General features: G+C 53.4%; 1 pseudogene across 1 annotated transcript; it reads left to right on the plus strand.

Annotated features, from left to right (window-relative positions):
* The first annotated feature begins 3,951 nt into the window (after positions 1-3,951).
* Positions 3,952-4,910, plus strand: LOC309585632 (olfactory receptor 14J1-like; annotated as a pseudogene). The gene has a single exon. The product of its transcript is annotated as an olfactory receptor 14J1-like (transcript).
* Positions 4,911-13,895: the final 8,985 nt, after the last annotated feature.

Below are 13,895 nucleotides of genomic sequence, written 5' to 3' on the forward strand. Positions count from 1 at the left end.
TGTGATATTGCTGGGCCTCAGGGGAACAAAGATCTCTTGTGATACCATGGGGCCTCATGGAACTAAGGGGCAATTGTGATGCTGCAGGGCCCCAAGGCTGCAAAGAACGTGGAACAGGACTGGTTGGCTTGGCCTCCTGGGGGCCACCTGCCTGGTCCAGCTGACCTTGGCATGTTGAGGGTTGCTTCTCCTCTGCCCCTGAAACGCTGGAGTTCCGTGCTTTCCTTTCTGTGGGAAAGAGCTGTCCTCCTCCAGGGACCCATGGCTGAAATTAGGATTCTACCTCCAAATTGGATTCTATCCGAGGATTGTTCCCATGTGAAACCTGCCAGGACAGACAGCTCAGGCTGGCCTTGGCCTCTTAGGGGCCACCTCACATCTGCCTTCAAAACACAGGGGGGCTGTGCTTTTCTTGCCATGGAAAAAACCATCTTTCAAGTCCAGCCATCCATGGCCAAAATTGGGAATCCACCTCTGAAATTCCATCTATCCAAGGAATAGCTCCCAGACAAAAGCTGCCAGGAATGTCCAGCTTCCCTTGGCTTCCTGAGGGCCAGCTCTCATCTGCCTTTGAAACACTGGGGCTCCTCACTTTTCTGCCAGTGGAAAAGAACTGTCCTTATGGGTCAGACGTCCATGGACAAAAGTGGGATTTGGCCGCCCAAGATCCGTCTATCCAAGGATTGCTCCAAGACAAAAGCTGCCAAGACAAACAGGTCTGGCTGGCCTTGGCCTCCTTGAGCCACCACTAATCAGCCTTTGAAACACTGGGGCTCTGCCCTTTCCTTCCTGGCGAGAAGAACTGTCATTCCGGTCCAGGCACGCACAGCTGAAATGGAATTCCACCTCCAAAACTCCCCATATGTCCAAGGGTTGCTTTCAGACAGAAGCTGCAAGGACACACAGGTCTGGCTTGCCTTGGCCTCTGGTGGCTGCCTCTCATCTGCCTTCAAAACACTGGGCTTCTGTGGTTTCCTTGCTGTAGAAAAGAACTGACCTTCTTGTCCAGGTGCCCGTGGCCTCAAGCACATGATCACTACACAGGGACAAAGGAGCTCTGTGCTCAGTGGAGTGGAGACTGAGGACAGCGGAGGAGAGTCCTGGGAGGGCTTGAAGGGTGGTTTCAGAGATGGTGGATCCTTTTGACACAGTAGAGAACAGCCGGCAAAAGAAAGAATTAATGCAAAGGGCAGCTGGGGAGGTCCAAACTGGACATGAGGAGAAAGGAATTTCTCTCCCCGGGCAGTGCAGTGGTGCAACGTGTCCCCCAGAAGGAGTCTGGAGCAGCCCAAGGCTCTGTGTGCCCAGGCAGAGGCAGGCAGGACGCAGAGCTGCCAGCAAAGGAAGGGGCCAGCCAGGTGGGGCAGCCGGGGGGATGAGGACAGCCTGCAGGGACAGAGGCGCAGGGCAGGGACACCGTGGGACAGCCTGGGCCAGAGAGGGCAGAGGGGTGTGCAGAAGCTGCAAGGCCCTGACAGAGGCAACTTCTGCAGCACTTTGGCCAGGGCTGCTGTCCCTGGCCCTGAGGCCAGTTGGGAGACAAGTGACCCCTGCAGCCCTGGGGCCTCATTGCCTCTTTTTTCCTGCTCAGCAGCATGGCAGGGGCCACCCCATGGTGCTGCCCTTGGCATTGCACATGCCCACATCCCAGTGCCCCGGGAAGAGTCCCGAGCAATGAGGGAGGGACAGGATCTGCCTTTCCGGCGGCTGGGGCACTGCCTGCAGCCAGCCCGGGCACAGCACAGAGGCACAGAGGGGTTCCATCAGTTAGGGCTGGGAAGATGCTGAGAAGTGACCTGGGGAGAATCATTCCCAGCCCTTGACACAGGAAGCCTCTGGCTGCAGGACAGTGCAGCTGCAGTTCCAGGAGTGATCTCCTCAAGCTGGAACATGCCACTGACTGTGGATTCAGGAAGTACATTCTCTGAGTATCTCTGGTGTAGAACATGAGGACATGCTCAGGCCTTCAGCTCAGTCCAGTAGTATTTCCAACACAATCCTTTCTATAGGGATGAAATTTCCTGAGACTGTTTTCAGTCTCCTACTCTTGGGGAATGGGAGGGGGGAAGTGATAAAGGCATTCATCATTTTTAAGAGTCCCTAAGGCATCGGAACTGTAACTTGAGTGCTCTGCAGGAGTTTCCTAAAGTGCTTTCAAGACACTCCTCTGCCCATGCACCGCACCGGCATCACCTTTGCTGGACCCACCGGGCTCAGTCTGAGCTGTCCTTTCTCCCAGCTGCAAACAGAACCTGTCCCCAGCCAGTGCCCTGCACACAGGCAGGTTTCTGTAGGGCCAAGGAGAGTGCACAGAGATTTGGGGTCTGTGAGTGCTGGCAGGAAGAGGTCAGGCACAGGGAAACAGCTCCAGGAGGAAGATCTTCAGCAAGCAGAGAGAAGATCAGGCAATGAGAGAAAACAAAAGGCAGAAATGTTGTGGCAGGGAGAGCTTAGAGACCTCCACAGGATGCCCTCGAGTGCAGCCCCTCCCTCTGAACAAGCCCCCTCCCCTCCTCTCTCCCTCAGCCAAGCCTCTGCCCTCAGGGCCGGGGGTCCAAGGCGTGAAGCCCCTCCTGGGCAGGCAGAGCTGCAGCAGAGCCGTGGGGCAGCTCTGCAGCCCCGGGCCCAGTTCCCTCTGCAGAGCACAGGGCTGGGAGCAGCTGCCCGGCCCTGGGGGCTCTGGGAGGGGGCACAGCTGGCTCAGGGTGACGCTGGCCCCAGAGCCCGGCTGTGGGCAATGCAGCCAGGGAAGGAGCTCCATCTCCCTACATCCAATGCCATCATTAGGACACTTGGCTTTCTTCTTGAGGATTCCCCCTAAGCTCTGAGCTTGCCTCCAGGGCGCAAACAGGTCGTGTAGCATCTTGGTGTTACCTGAAAGCCCCACAGTGAGACACAAAAGTTTTATGATGGAGAAAGGGCTGTTGGGTTGGTGAAACGAGCCATGTGTGTATTTGGCTACCAGTGTGGGGCTGAGAGCTCGAGAAGGGGATGGACATTTGATGGGCTGTGGTGGATCGATCTGCTCTCAGCAGCATTGGGATGGTTTTTAAGGGAAATATGGGAGGGTGATTATCCTCTGTCTGAGGAGGGTGAAAGGCCAGAGGATCTTGGAATAGGACAGAGTGACAGACCACCTCCCCTCACTCTCCACTCACCACCTTGCCTCACAGAACTCGCTCTATTCTCCCCGAGGGCAGCAGAAATGCTGAGTGTTTCTGACATCCAAAAACAGTCAGCAGGGGAGATGAAGAGGAGCTATAAAAACCTCTAGAACACTTTAACAGCTTTTGCCATTCCTGTTCTTGGGTCCTGGGAGTGCCCTTGTGTTAGCTGGGCTTTCAAAGTGGAACACCAGGACAGGTCCCTGTCCCCCTCCCACTTCTGCACAGCAAGGCTGAATTATAAAAACCCCCGGAGCAACTGCCCTGAAACTCATGTCACACTCAGCCAGCACCAACCAGGGCTGCGGCTGGAGCTGAAGGAAGATCTGCTAGAAAAACAGAAGGGTGTTGTCGGTGATCGAACACGGACTTGGCCGGCTGCATGCAAAGCCAAATTCTATCGCACAAGTCCCATCTTTATATACTGTTCAAACCAGCAGTTCAGCAGCTACAAACTTCAGCTCCTAAGGTTCTATGTTTTACATCTCCAAGGGCTACAGATTACCATCTCCTCGCCCAATCTCCCATTAACTATCCTACTCTTTGTCTCGCCTCTTGCTCTTTGTCTCGCCTCCTGCCAGACATGGCCCCGGCCCGCCCCGTCTCTCGCAAGGCCCCACGCCAGCCAAAGCCCTTCTCTATGGCCACACTCTGAATCCCCATAAGGTGTCAGTGTGTGACAGGAGAAGGATTTGTGGGGCATGTCTTTGATTTTGCTGAGAGACGTTTCCCTTAAGCTGTCACTGACTTTTCTCCATGAACAGGTCCCCATGGCCAGACACTGCCAATGTGCAACAGCAGCTCCATCAGCCCCTTCCTCCTGCTGGCATTGGCAGACACGCGGCAGCTGCAGCTCCTGCACTTCTGCCTCTTCCTGAGCATCTCCCTGGCTGCCCTCCTGGGCAGCGGCCTCATCATCAGCGCCGGAGCCTGCGGCCAGCACCTGCACAGCCCCATGTTCTTCTTCCTGCTCAGCCTGGCCCTCACCGACCTGGGCTCCATCTGCACCACTGTCCCCAAGGCCATGCACAATTCCCTTTTGGGACACCAGAACCACCTCGTAGGCAGGAGGTGCTGCACAGCCTCTTTCTCTTTCTCTTTTTCATTTCAGCAGAGTTTTCCCTCCTCGCTGTCGAGTGCTACGAGCGCTACGTGTCCATCTGCAAAGCCCTGCACTACGGGACCCTCCTGGGCAGCAGAGCTTGTGCCCACATGGCAGCAGCTGCCTGGGCCAGTGCCTTTCTCTACGCTCTCATGCACACGGCCAATACATTTTCCCTGCCCCTGGGCCAGGGCAATGCCCTGGGCCAGTTCTTCTGTGAAATCCCACACATCCTCAAGCTCTCCTGCTCACACTGCCACCTCAGGGAGCTCGGGCTTGTTGTGTTTTCCATCTGTTTAACTTTTGGTTCTTTTGTGTTCATTGTTTTCTCCTATGTGCAGATCTTCAGGGCCGTGCTGAGGATCCCCTCTGAGCAGGGATGGCACAAAGCCTTTTCCACGTGCCTCCCTCACCTGGTCGTGGTCTCCCTGTTCCTCAGCACTGGCTTTGTTGCCTGCCTGAAGCCCCCCTCCATCTCCTCCCCATCCCTGGACCTGGAACTGCCAGTTCTGTACTCGGTGGCGCCTCCAGCCCTGAAGCCCCTCATCTACAGCCTGAGGAACCAGGAGCTCAGGGACGCCCTGAGGAAAGTGATGACTGGATGCTTTCCAGAAGCAAAAACCTGCCTGTTTTCAGCTCCATAGGCTAAAGTGTAATCATTAGAGGCCCAGCCTGCCTTCTCAGGTTGTTTTGGTGGTGGTGGTTTTGGTGGCTTTTTTTTCTTCTCGTATGTTAAGGTTGTACCCAAAAGATTTTGTTATGCATCTTATTCACTGTTTACAGGCTGAATGTGACTGTTGGCAGGGACTGTGTCAATAAGGAGTCTGCTCTGTGGGTATTCACATTAAATAAAGGACCCATCAGCAAGGTGTCTGTTTGAGATCCTTTGGTTGAGTCCATCCCTGGAGCTGGAGGGCAGGGCCAGTGTTGCAGGCATTGGGGGGGAAGAGTCCCAGCAGAGCAGCACAGCCAGGGAGCAGCAGAGCTTGGTCTTTTCAGAGCTCCTCTCTTATTACTTCCACTCTCTCCTTTGGAGCCGCTGTGATGGTGTAAGGCCAACAGCTCTGTCCGGGTGGTGCGAGTCCTGCTGCGTGTCACAGGCAGGGACAGGCCATGGGCACTGCTGGGACACAGCTGGGCTCCGCCACAGCAGTTCCATCAGCAAAGGACATCTCCTGAAGGCACTGCAGGAAGGCTTTGCTCTCCCTCCACAGTCACTGTCAGGAACAGGCCCAAGGACCAGACTCTAAAGAGGCTGCCTGTGTTCCTTGTTCTCCCAGGGCTCAGTGGGATGAGATCAGGGTCCCAGTGTGGCCTTCAAGAGACTGGGGTGTGCTTCAGGTTTTGCTTGTTGGTGGCCAGTGCCCACCAGATGGTGAATGGTCTGTGATGAACCTTCCTGGGGCTCTGCAGCTTGTGCCAGGGCTGATGGCAGGGGAATGTTCTTCTGGAGGGACTTGGGAGCTGCCAGCAGAACACAGGGGACCTGCAGGGACAGTGTGTGCCAGGGATCAGCAGTGAGTGGAGCTCACTGGGCACAGGCCTGTCCAGGGTGGGCTCACCCACAGATAAAGGACTGAATGTTTCCTGTGACCCATGAGAGCTCTGCAGCCCAGGGGACACAGCAGGTACAGGGAAAGGAGTCTGAGCAGTGACTCGTCTGACCCTCGGGGAACTTGCAGAGGAGGATCCAGGGCAGCCCCAGCCCATGTGCCCGCCCTGGAACAAGGCAGGCACCTCTGAGCACCCTCCATGGCCACAGCAGAGCCTGTGTGGGAGGGGGTCAGTGCAGGGAGCACCATCAGCTGCAGAGCTCTGTCTCCCAGCTTGAGCAGCAGAGCCCAGCAGAGGCAGCCCATGGCCCCGGGCAGCACAGCCCCCATGCTCTGCAGAGCAGCACCCCCAGCTCGGGGGCTCTGGGCAGCAGGGCAGAGGCTACAGCAATGGCTGCTCAGGCCAGCACAGACGTGTTCCCCTGGGAAAGGCCCTGTGGGGAGCTGGCATGGGCCAGGAGAAGAGCAGGAGCTCGTGTGTGTGCAGAGGAGCCCTGGCAAGAGGCTGCCCTGTGCCTGGGATGGCAGCAGGAGCAGCCTGAGGAGCCCCGGAGCCAACTCTCTGCTGCTGTGCTGGGCAGCGGGGCCCTGGGGCTGCACGAGCTGCCCGAGCTGAGGATCTCCTGAGCATCCCAGACACAGAGTCACTGTCCCGGACCTGCACTGCCTCCAGTTCCTGCTGCAGGGCCAGACAGGACTGGGCTTCTTTGCAGGGCTGGGGCCGGGGCAGGGAGAGGAAAACAATGGACCCTTGATTGTAGGAGTCCCCACAGTGTCACAATGCTCTCCATGGTTCCACGAGGCCTTGCAGTGTCACGCTGGCCCCTTGGTTCCTTTGGGCCCCACGGTGTCACTATGGCGCCCTTGGTTACACGAGGCCCCGCGGTGTCGCAAGGCCCCTTTGGTTCTCCCAGGGCCCTCAGTGTCTGTTTTGCCAGTGGGCAGGGTCAGCACCAAAGACACAGACACCAAGTTCAGGAATAGTGGAATTTATTATAATGCAAAACTGCAAAGAATCACAAAAGGAGAAGCCCAGCAAAGCACCCAATCATCACTACTCAAGATTGTGTACAGTAATCAAGAAAGAGACAGCACCAGTCACCCTCAGACCTTGCCATCATCCACATCCTCACATCAGCTGGGGGAAGCTGTCACAGCCAAGGACTGGAGAGCCATTCCCAGACCCTGGGAATTCCTGCAGGTACATCCAGCTTTGCGGGCACCGAGGCTTCAACCTCGCTGTGAGAGGCCCCAGCTTTGACAGCGTTGAACAAACAAGCTGACATCACTTCTAGTGTGGGAACATCTGGTTTCATTCTCCTCTTTGGTTTCTCCCAAAGCCTGGCCGGGGCTCAAGGAGGAACCGAGGGAGTTTGATCCTAAACCCCCAAACAAGGCCAGATGGGGCCCTGTCCAGTTTCTAAATACAGAAAGGCAAATCCGTGTTTCACCAATGAACATAGAGCATATTGCTAATAATGCTCTGTTAATGAGCAGATAGAAATAGAACATTTGGTTGGAAGGTTCATGTAGATGTCAACTTTAGCTCAGAGCCTGTTGTTCAGGCCTCAGTCAGGGCCTGTTGTTCAGGCCTCAGTACTTCAATCAGTCCTTTGACCTAGAGACGAACTACAACCTTCACAACAATCCTTTTGATACTACAATCTTTTAGATTTAAGCATTTGAATTACTTTGTTGACAAGCCAAAATATCATACGGGAAGTGCTTTAAGGGCATCTTTTCACAATCTTCATAGGAACGCTTAACCCAGCCATGATTAAAGAGCTGTACGTGACTTTGATTCCATTTCCCTTTATACTGGGTGCAACTGAACAGTTCACAGTGTGGGTGCATACAACCTATTCCAGGAGACAACATCCATCCACAGACACTTTTTCCTACATATATTCCTCTTTATCCGATTTAGGCAAGAAATGCCTTTTCTACGAAAATGCAGCGGTCAGGGATCGCCACCCTCGGTCTAGAACCCTGTTTTTATCATGAACTGTGCTCAAGTTTCTAACCCACCGTTTGGGTTGGGCCAGATGGGCCAGCCAAGGCCAGTCATCGAATCCTTCTGGACTTCCACGCACCCAGCAATTACTGAGGTTAAATGAGTTCCCTATCTCTGCTCCTACTGTTAGAAATCTGTTTTCCCAACCAGTGCTCTGATTACAATGACAACATTAAACCAACAAGATCAACCATAGTTTCACTGTTAAGCGGTCCCTTTCTGTCTGCAGAAGTCACTCAGTGGCACATCAGTCTTCACATCGAGCGCCGTGGATCAGAGCACTTTGCAAAGGGACCATTGGGGCAAAGAGGGAGATTTGGTCTGGCAGGCTCTGCAAAACAATATCCTGTAACATCTCTTTGTTCTCACATAGAACACTTGGCTGCAGGGACATGTTCCCATCTTTCTCACCCAGGTTTCAGGATTCAAACAGTGTTGTCTTTGCCTACAGCTCTTCCTTCAGCTGGCTCGGGCGGGCCATTTGGCCTCTGGACCCACACTCTGGCTCCATGATTAGGACTGCTGGATCCAAGCCCTTTATCTCCAGGAACAGTAGTGATGTGAGGTGGATGTTCTTTTTTCACGGTTGTTTTTTTAAAATAATAATAAATAAAATAAACTGGCAATATCAATAATTGTGCTACCCTGCCGTGGGGTTGAATAATCCAGTGTTGTTCACTGTTGTTTAACAGAACTACTTTAATTTCTCCTTGATAATCTGCACCAAGCACTCCTCCCACCATATGAACACTTGTCAAGGCCAAGCTTGAGTGAGCAGTTATCAAACCAGTGTCCCGGAGGAATCTGAATTCCTGTGCCGGTATTGATAACTCTCATTTGCTTCTGATTTATCCTAATTCATTCTAATGCGTAAAGGTCCAGCCCTGCAGCCTCTGGGATGGCCCTGTCAGGGGCCATCACCCCCAGAACAATTTCCCAGGAAGTCAGAGTGTCACTGTCCGTGGTTGTATTTGCAAATTGGGTGCAGCCACGCGCATCGAGGCGGTTTCCATTTCCCCAGTGGGCCCATTGTTAAGGATATGGAGCACATCTGGGAGGTGGGTTTTTCATTGCAACAGCTTCCCATCTCCTACATTTTTCAAGTGCTCTTTTAACAACCCCTTCATCTGTTCAATCAATTCTGCAGCTTGTGGATAGTCTGGTATATGAAAAACCCAGCAGTCTTACTCACTTTATTTTGCACAGGAACAGACAAAGCATTCCACGTCCTGGCATCAGCAAACCCTATCAAAACAGCCAGTTTCATCCCTTCCTCCTTCATCTCTTGTATACAATCTCACACAGTTTCCCAGCAATGTTGGGGTCCTGGCCAATCATTTTCTGTAGAGTACTTAGTCTTATATCCCTGAGCAGCCAAAGCTAACAAATTGGTATTTGGAGCATTATTTCACAATGTCATTATATACATGTGAAAACATAAACATACAATTTTTATTATATTATATACATGTAGATAATTCTTTTTATTTTTATTCTTGTTGTTATTATTATTATTTCCTTTGCTCAAACAAATCCAAGCTCAAGATTAAAAACTTCTTCTGTGGCTCCATGTGGGAGCGTTTCAACAACAAGCGTTCCTTCTGTTGGTGCTGTTTCCGAGATGCTGTTAACAAAATTCACCCTCATCTTCCCAAACCCACAAGTTCTTTTCCTTTTTCCATATGCAATTTTTGGATGCATTCTAATACATCCAGTGCTTCAGCTTCTTTCAGTTGACGTCCTCATTGCTCGCACGGTGCTCCGACCTCAGCCCACGCCACAGCCAGCAAACCCTCGGGAAGGTCTTCCCATCCGGGAATTTTGGATGGCACTGATTCCTTACACTTTCATTTAAAAAGCAGCATTTTGTTGGGATCCGGCCAGACTATACCAAATTTGTTTTACCAGTGGGCAGGGTCAGCACCAAAGACACAGACACCAACTCAAGAAATCAGCGTCATTTACTGTAGTTCAAAGCAGCAGAGAATCACAAAAGGAGAAGCTCAGCAATGCACCCAATCATCACAGCCAAAGATTGCCCGTAGTGATTAAGAAAGAGACAGCCCCAGTTCCCCTCAGACTTTACCATCGCCCACATGCACACATCAGCTGGGGGAAGCTGTCCCAGCCAAGGACTGGAGAGCCATTCACGGACACTGGGAATTCCTGCAGCTGCCTCCAGCCACAGCTGAGGCTCCAACCCCGCTGGGAGAGGGCCCGGCTTTGATAGTGTTGAACTGACAAACCGACAGCACTTCTAGTGTGGGAATATCTGGTTTCATTCTCCTGATTGGTTTCTCCTCAAGCCTGGCCAGGGCTCAAGGAGGAAGCAAGGGAGTTGACTTTGACCATACAGCCCCAAACAAGGCCAGATGTCAGATTTCATGGCCTTGTCCAGCTTCCAAATACAGAAAGGTCAATCCATGTTTCACTAATGGGTGGATACATCTATCAGAGCGCTAATGACCATGCGCATTTCATTAATGAGCAAGTTCAAAGAGAACCTTTGCTGGGAAGGTTCTGATGGTGCCCCAAGCCCCGGGACTGGAGGGGCCCCTTGGCTGCGGGGCTGGCAGGGAGCTGCCCCTTGTTCTCACTCTGCCTCACGCAAAGCTGGGCCGCTCACAAGTGGGGCAGCACAGCAAACAGGCAGCCTGCGAGTCTCTTCCATCCTCGTCTCTTGGGATTTTTCACCTTTGAGCTTAAGGTCTACAAAGGCAACTGCTTTTGGTCCTGCTGTGTATCGCCACGTTAAGCAATGCTGCTCAATCCGTCTGTAGCACAGCAGCAGGGGAAAGGCCTCAGCCCTTCAGTGTCAGGAGCTGCCGGGCTCTGCCTGAGCAGCTCAGCCAGCAGGAAGGGAGCTGCTCCACACGGGAACGAGGAGCAAAGGACTGCAGCACCTCCTTCTTGGGCAGAGCCCAGATTCGGTGGGGCAATAACAGAGTTATTCTCGTGCACTGGTGCATCAGCACTGCAGCTGCTGTGCCCGCAAGCACATGGTTCGAGATCTGCAAAAGAATTCTGCAACTCTTGACTGGGTCAGGATGTCACCAGTGCTGAACTCCACTTTAGTCCAAAGCAACCAGTTTACACCTCTGCTGGTGTCTGCTAGGTTTTTTTCTTCAGGGTATCCAGACAAAAGGAAACAGAGGAGGAGGCTACATTTTCGTTGTTGAGCAGAAATGCATCTCATTTTGCTGTACAATCCTTTTTTAAGACGTGTTATCTCTTTAAAAAAAAAAAGAAAAAAGAAAAAACAGAAAAAATATGAAAGAGGAAAAAACCAAATGTGTAGTGAAAAATCTTTTGTAACTTTGGTTTAAGTGGTAACTGATCCTTTTAAAAAGAGAACTAAGTTATTTACTTTGCAAATGTGCTGATGGCATGGATCCATCTCACTGACCTCAGCAGCCTTTTTTTAAAGGTTTTGGGGTTTGTTGCCAATATTAAGTTATTTTAAATTGTGGTTGAAGCAATAGGAAATTGAAATATGGATTGTGCATGACCGTGTCTTGAGTGTAAAAATATTGCAGTTTGAAACTTGGACCTAAAGTATTGCAAAGCAAAGTTATAAATACCAATGGATTGTGTGACAGCAACAATTTCCTATAGGATGTGCAGCATCAGAAAGACTTCATCAGTGTGGCTGTGGGTGCTTTTAGCTTTGTCCTGTGCCACTCTATGATGACATGAAACAGGACTTAACCTGCCACCAGCCCAGGCCACCCTTTGCCACCCCAGCTCCTTGGACCTTGTGTCCGCACAAGCAGACACAAAGTGTTTCTGCTGCTTCCCCCTTTTGCACAAATCCACAGAGAGCTGGGATTTTCCCCGGTCTCGTGTCTCCATTGTGCCATATTCCTAAAGAACCAGCAGCCCCTCCCGATGAATACGGTGAGTTACACAGATGCTTGTCAGCTCCACTGCCTGCCTAGAAATCTTGAAACTGCTTCTAAATGCTGCTCACTTCAGCTCTTGGACACCTACTCACACAGAGCTGGGACAAAAATGCCCCGGATGCCAGCTTACAAGGTGAGTTACGCCAAAGAAGGGCTATGTGGGAAATCTCTATCCCTGCCTATCCTTTGAAGAGATCTGTACCCGGGGGTGCGCACAGATGGGTCTTGTATCTAAAGGAAGGAATGTGCCAGCAACGTGACTGACACTTTCCCTCTCCGTGTTCGTTCTGCAGCCACGGGTACAAAGACATTATGGGAACCCTTGTGCAGCCAGAGCATTCTATCCCTGCAGAACGGAGCGCGGCAGCTGGGGGCGGTTGGCGGGCAGCGAGCCCCGGGCAGCGGGCGAGATGCGGCTCCGCACCTGCCAGGCCCTGCTAAGGCTCAATGCCGGCTCCTCTGCAACAGCAAAGACCTTCAGCCTTGTCACTGCCCAGAGGGGCAGTGCTGGCCCGGCCGCACAGCTCGTTTTCCCCACAAGCTGCAGGAGGTGAGAAGGCAACACTTGCAAACACTGACTGCGAGCCACAGCGCCGGCTGCGCACCATTAACCTCAGCTCTGGGACCACTGTCTGCCCCAAGCTCCGGGGGATGCACTGGGAGCCCGGCTGGGCTCTGCCCTGGGGCCATCCTCCAGTGACAGCTGCAAACAGGGAGCATTTAGTTGCCACCAAGAGCCCAGCCACGCGTGGAGGGGAGCTGGTGCAGCTGCGGCCTGCGCTGTTGCCTGCTGTGCTCTGGGGCTGCTGCTCCCCGCAGAGGGAACTGCACTGCCGTGCCAGAGGAGACAGAGAAGCTTCAGCTTAAGCCGAACTGAGCTGGATGGCTGGGCTGGCAGGAGTGGCGAGGGTCAAGGGGATTCCCAGAGCTCATCCTGCTGCAAGGACGAGCAAAAGTGGCAGTGGGAAGCTAACAGTGAGGAGAGCTGAGGCCTGGAGGGCAGCTCTTGAATGACGCTCAAATCTCACCGGACCTCTGAGACATTGCTGTTCTTCTGCCAGTGAAAGGATGAGTCCCTAAACCTGGGGCTCGCTCCTCCTCGTGGTCAGGGGCATCAAGGAAGGCTACAGTGCGACAGAGACTGCCCTGAGCTGGCAACTCACTGGGGGAAAAGAGGGAGCACTTGTGAAGTAAAGGCAGGTGGGGCAGAGAACTGTGCAGAGAAGGGCTGAGCTAAAGCTTGAGCAAGATGAAAAATGTCATTTGGGCTCATCCCAGACTGATTTCATTTCACAAGTTATTGAACAAGTTTATTTTGGGCAGGGGGGTGTCATGTTTTCCCCTGGAGGCGTGCACTCTGCAGGCTTGAGCTGCGTTGCCGAAATGCTCGGGCACGTCTCTGCTGCAGCTCACACCGGTTCTTCTTTGGCTTCTTCCGGCCCGGTGCTGAGCCGCAGCAGAGCCCTGGCGGAGCCCAGAGCAGCCTCAGCATCGGCAGAGCCCGGCTGCAAGGAGAGAAAGCAGAAACCGCCCGTCAGCTGAAGGCTCCCGTCCCCCTTGTCCCAGCCGCCCGCGGTGCCCAGGCCGTGCTGGCCGTGCTCAGAGCGGTGCCCGAAGCCGCCCGTCCCTGCTGCCTTTGGCAGGAGAGCAGGAGGGCAGGACACGTGCCCAGCCTGCAGCCGGCCGTGGCACAGCCACCTCCTCAGCAGCTGCCCAGAGCGGGATGCTGCTGTGCTCGCTGCCATCTCCCAAAAGCCCTTATCCCAGCCGTGCCAAGAAGACGGGGACCCACCGCACGCCACCCGCCGCCGGAAGAAAAGCTGCTCCCAAGCCATGTCCTCGGCCTTCTCCAAGGCCACGTCCCATCCACGCTGCAGCTGCTCCCAAGCACTTCCCGATCCAGACTGGACACCACCTACAACGCTTCCTTGAAGAAAAACAAACAACAAATTAAAGAAAATGCATTACAGACAAAAAGGAGAAACAAGAAAAAAGCTAAAAAATCTTCTCTCTGTCAGGGGCCTGAGCAAGGCCCAACCTTCCCTACATGCTGGGGAAAAACCCACCCACAGGCGAGGGAAGCCCACGCTTTCTCCCTTCCCCCCTGCACTGCCCCCCAACAGGCACGGCGAGCCCAAAGCAAACAAGGGGAGGGGAGCA

Source organism: Coloeus monedula (genome assembly GCF_965178545.1).
Source record: "Coloeus monedula genome assembly, contig: HAP1_SCAFFOLD_84, whole genome shotgun sequence".
Classification (NCBI taxonomy): Eukaryota; Metazoa; Chordata; class Aves; order Passeriformes; family Corvidae; genus Coloeus; species Coloeus monedula.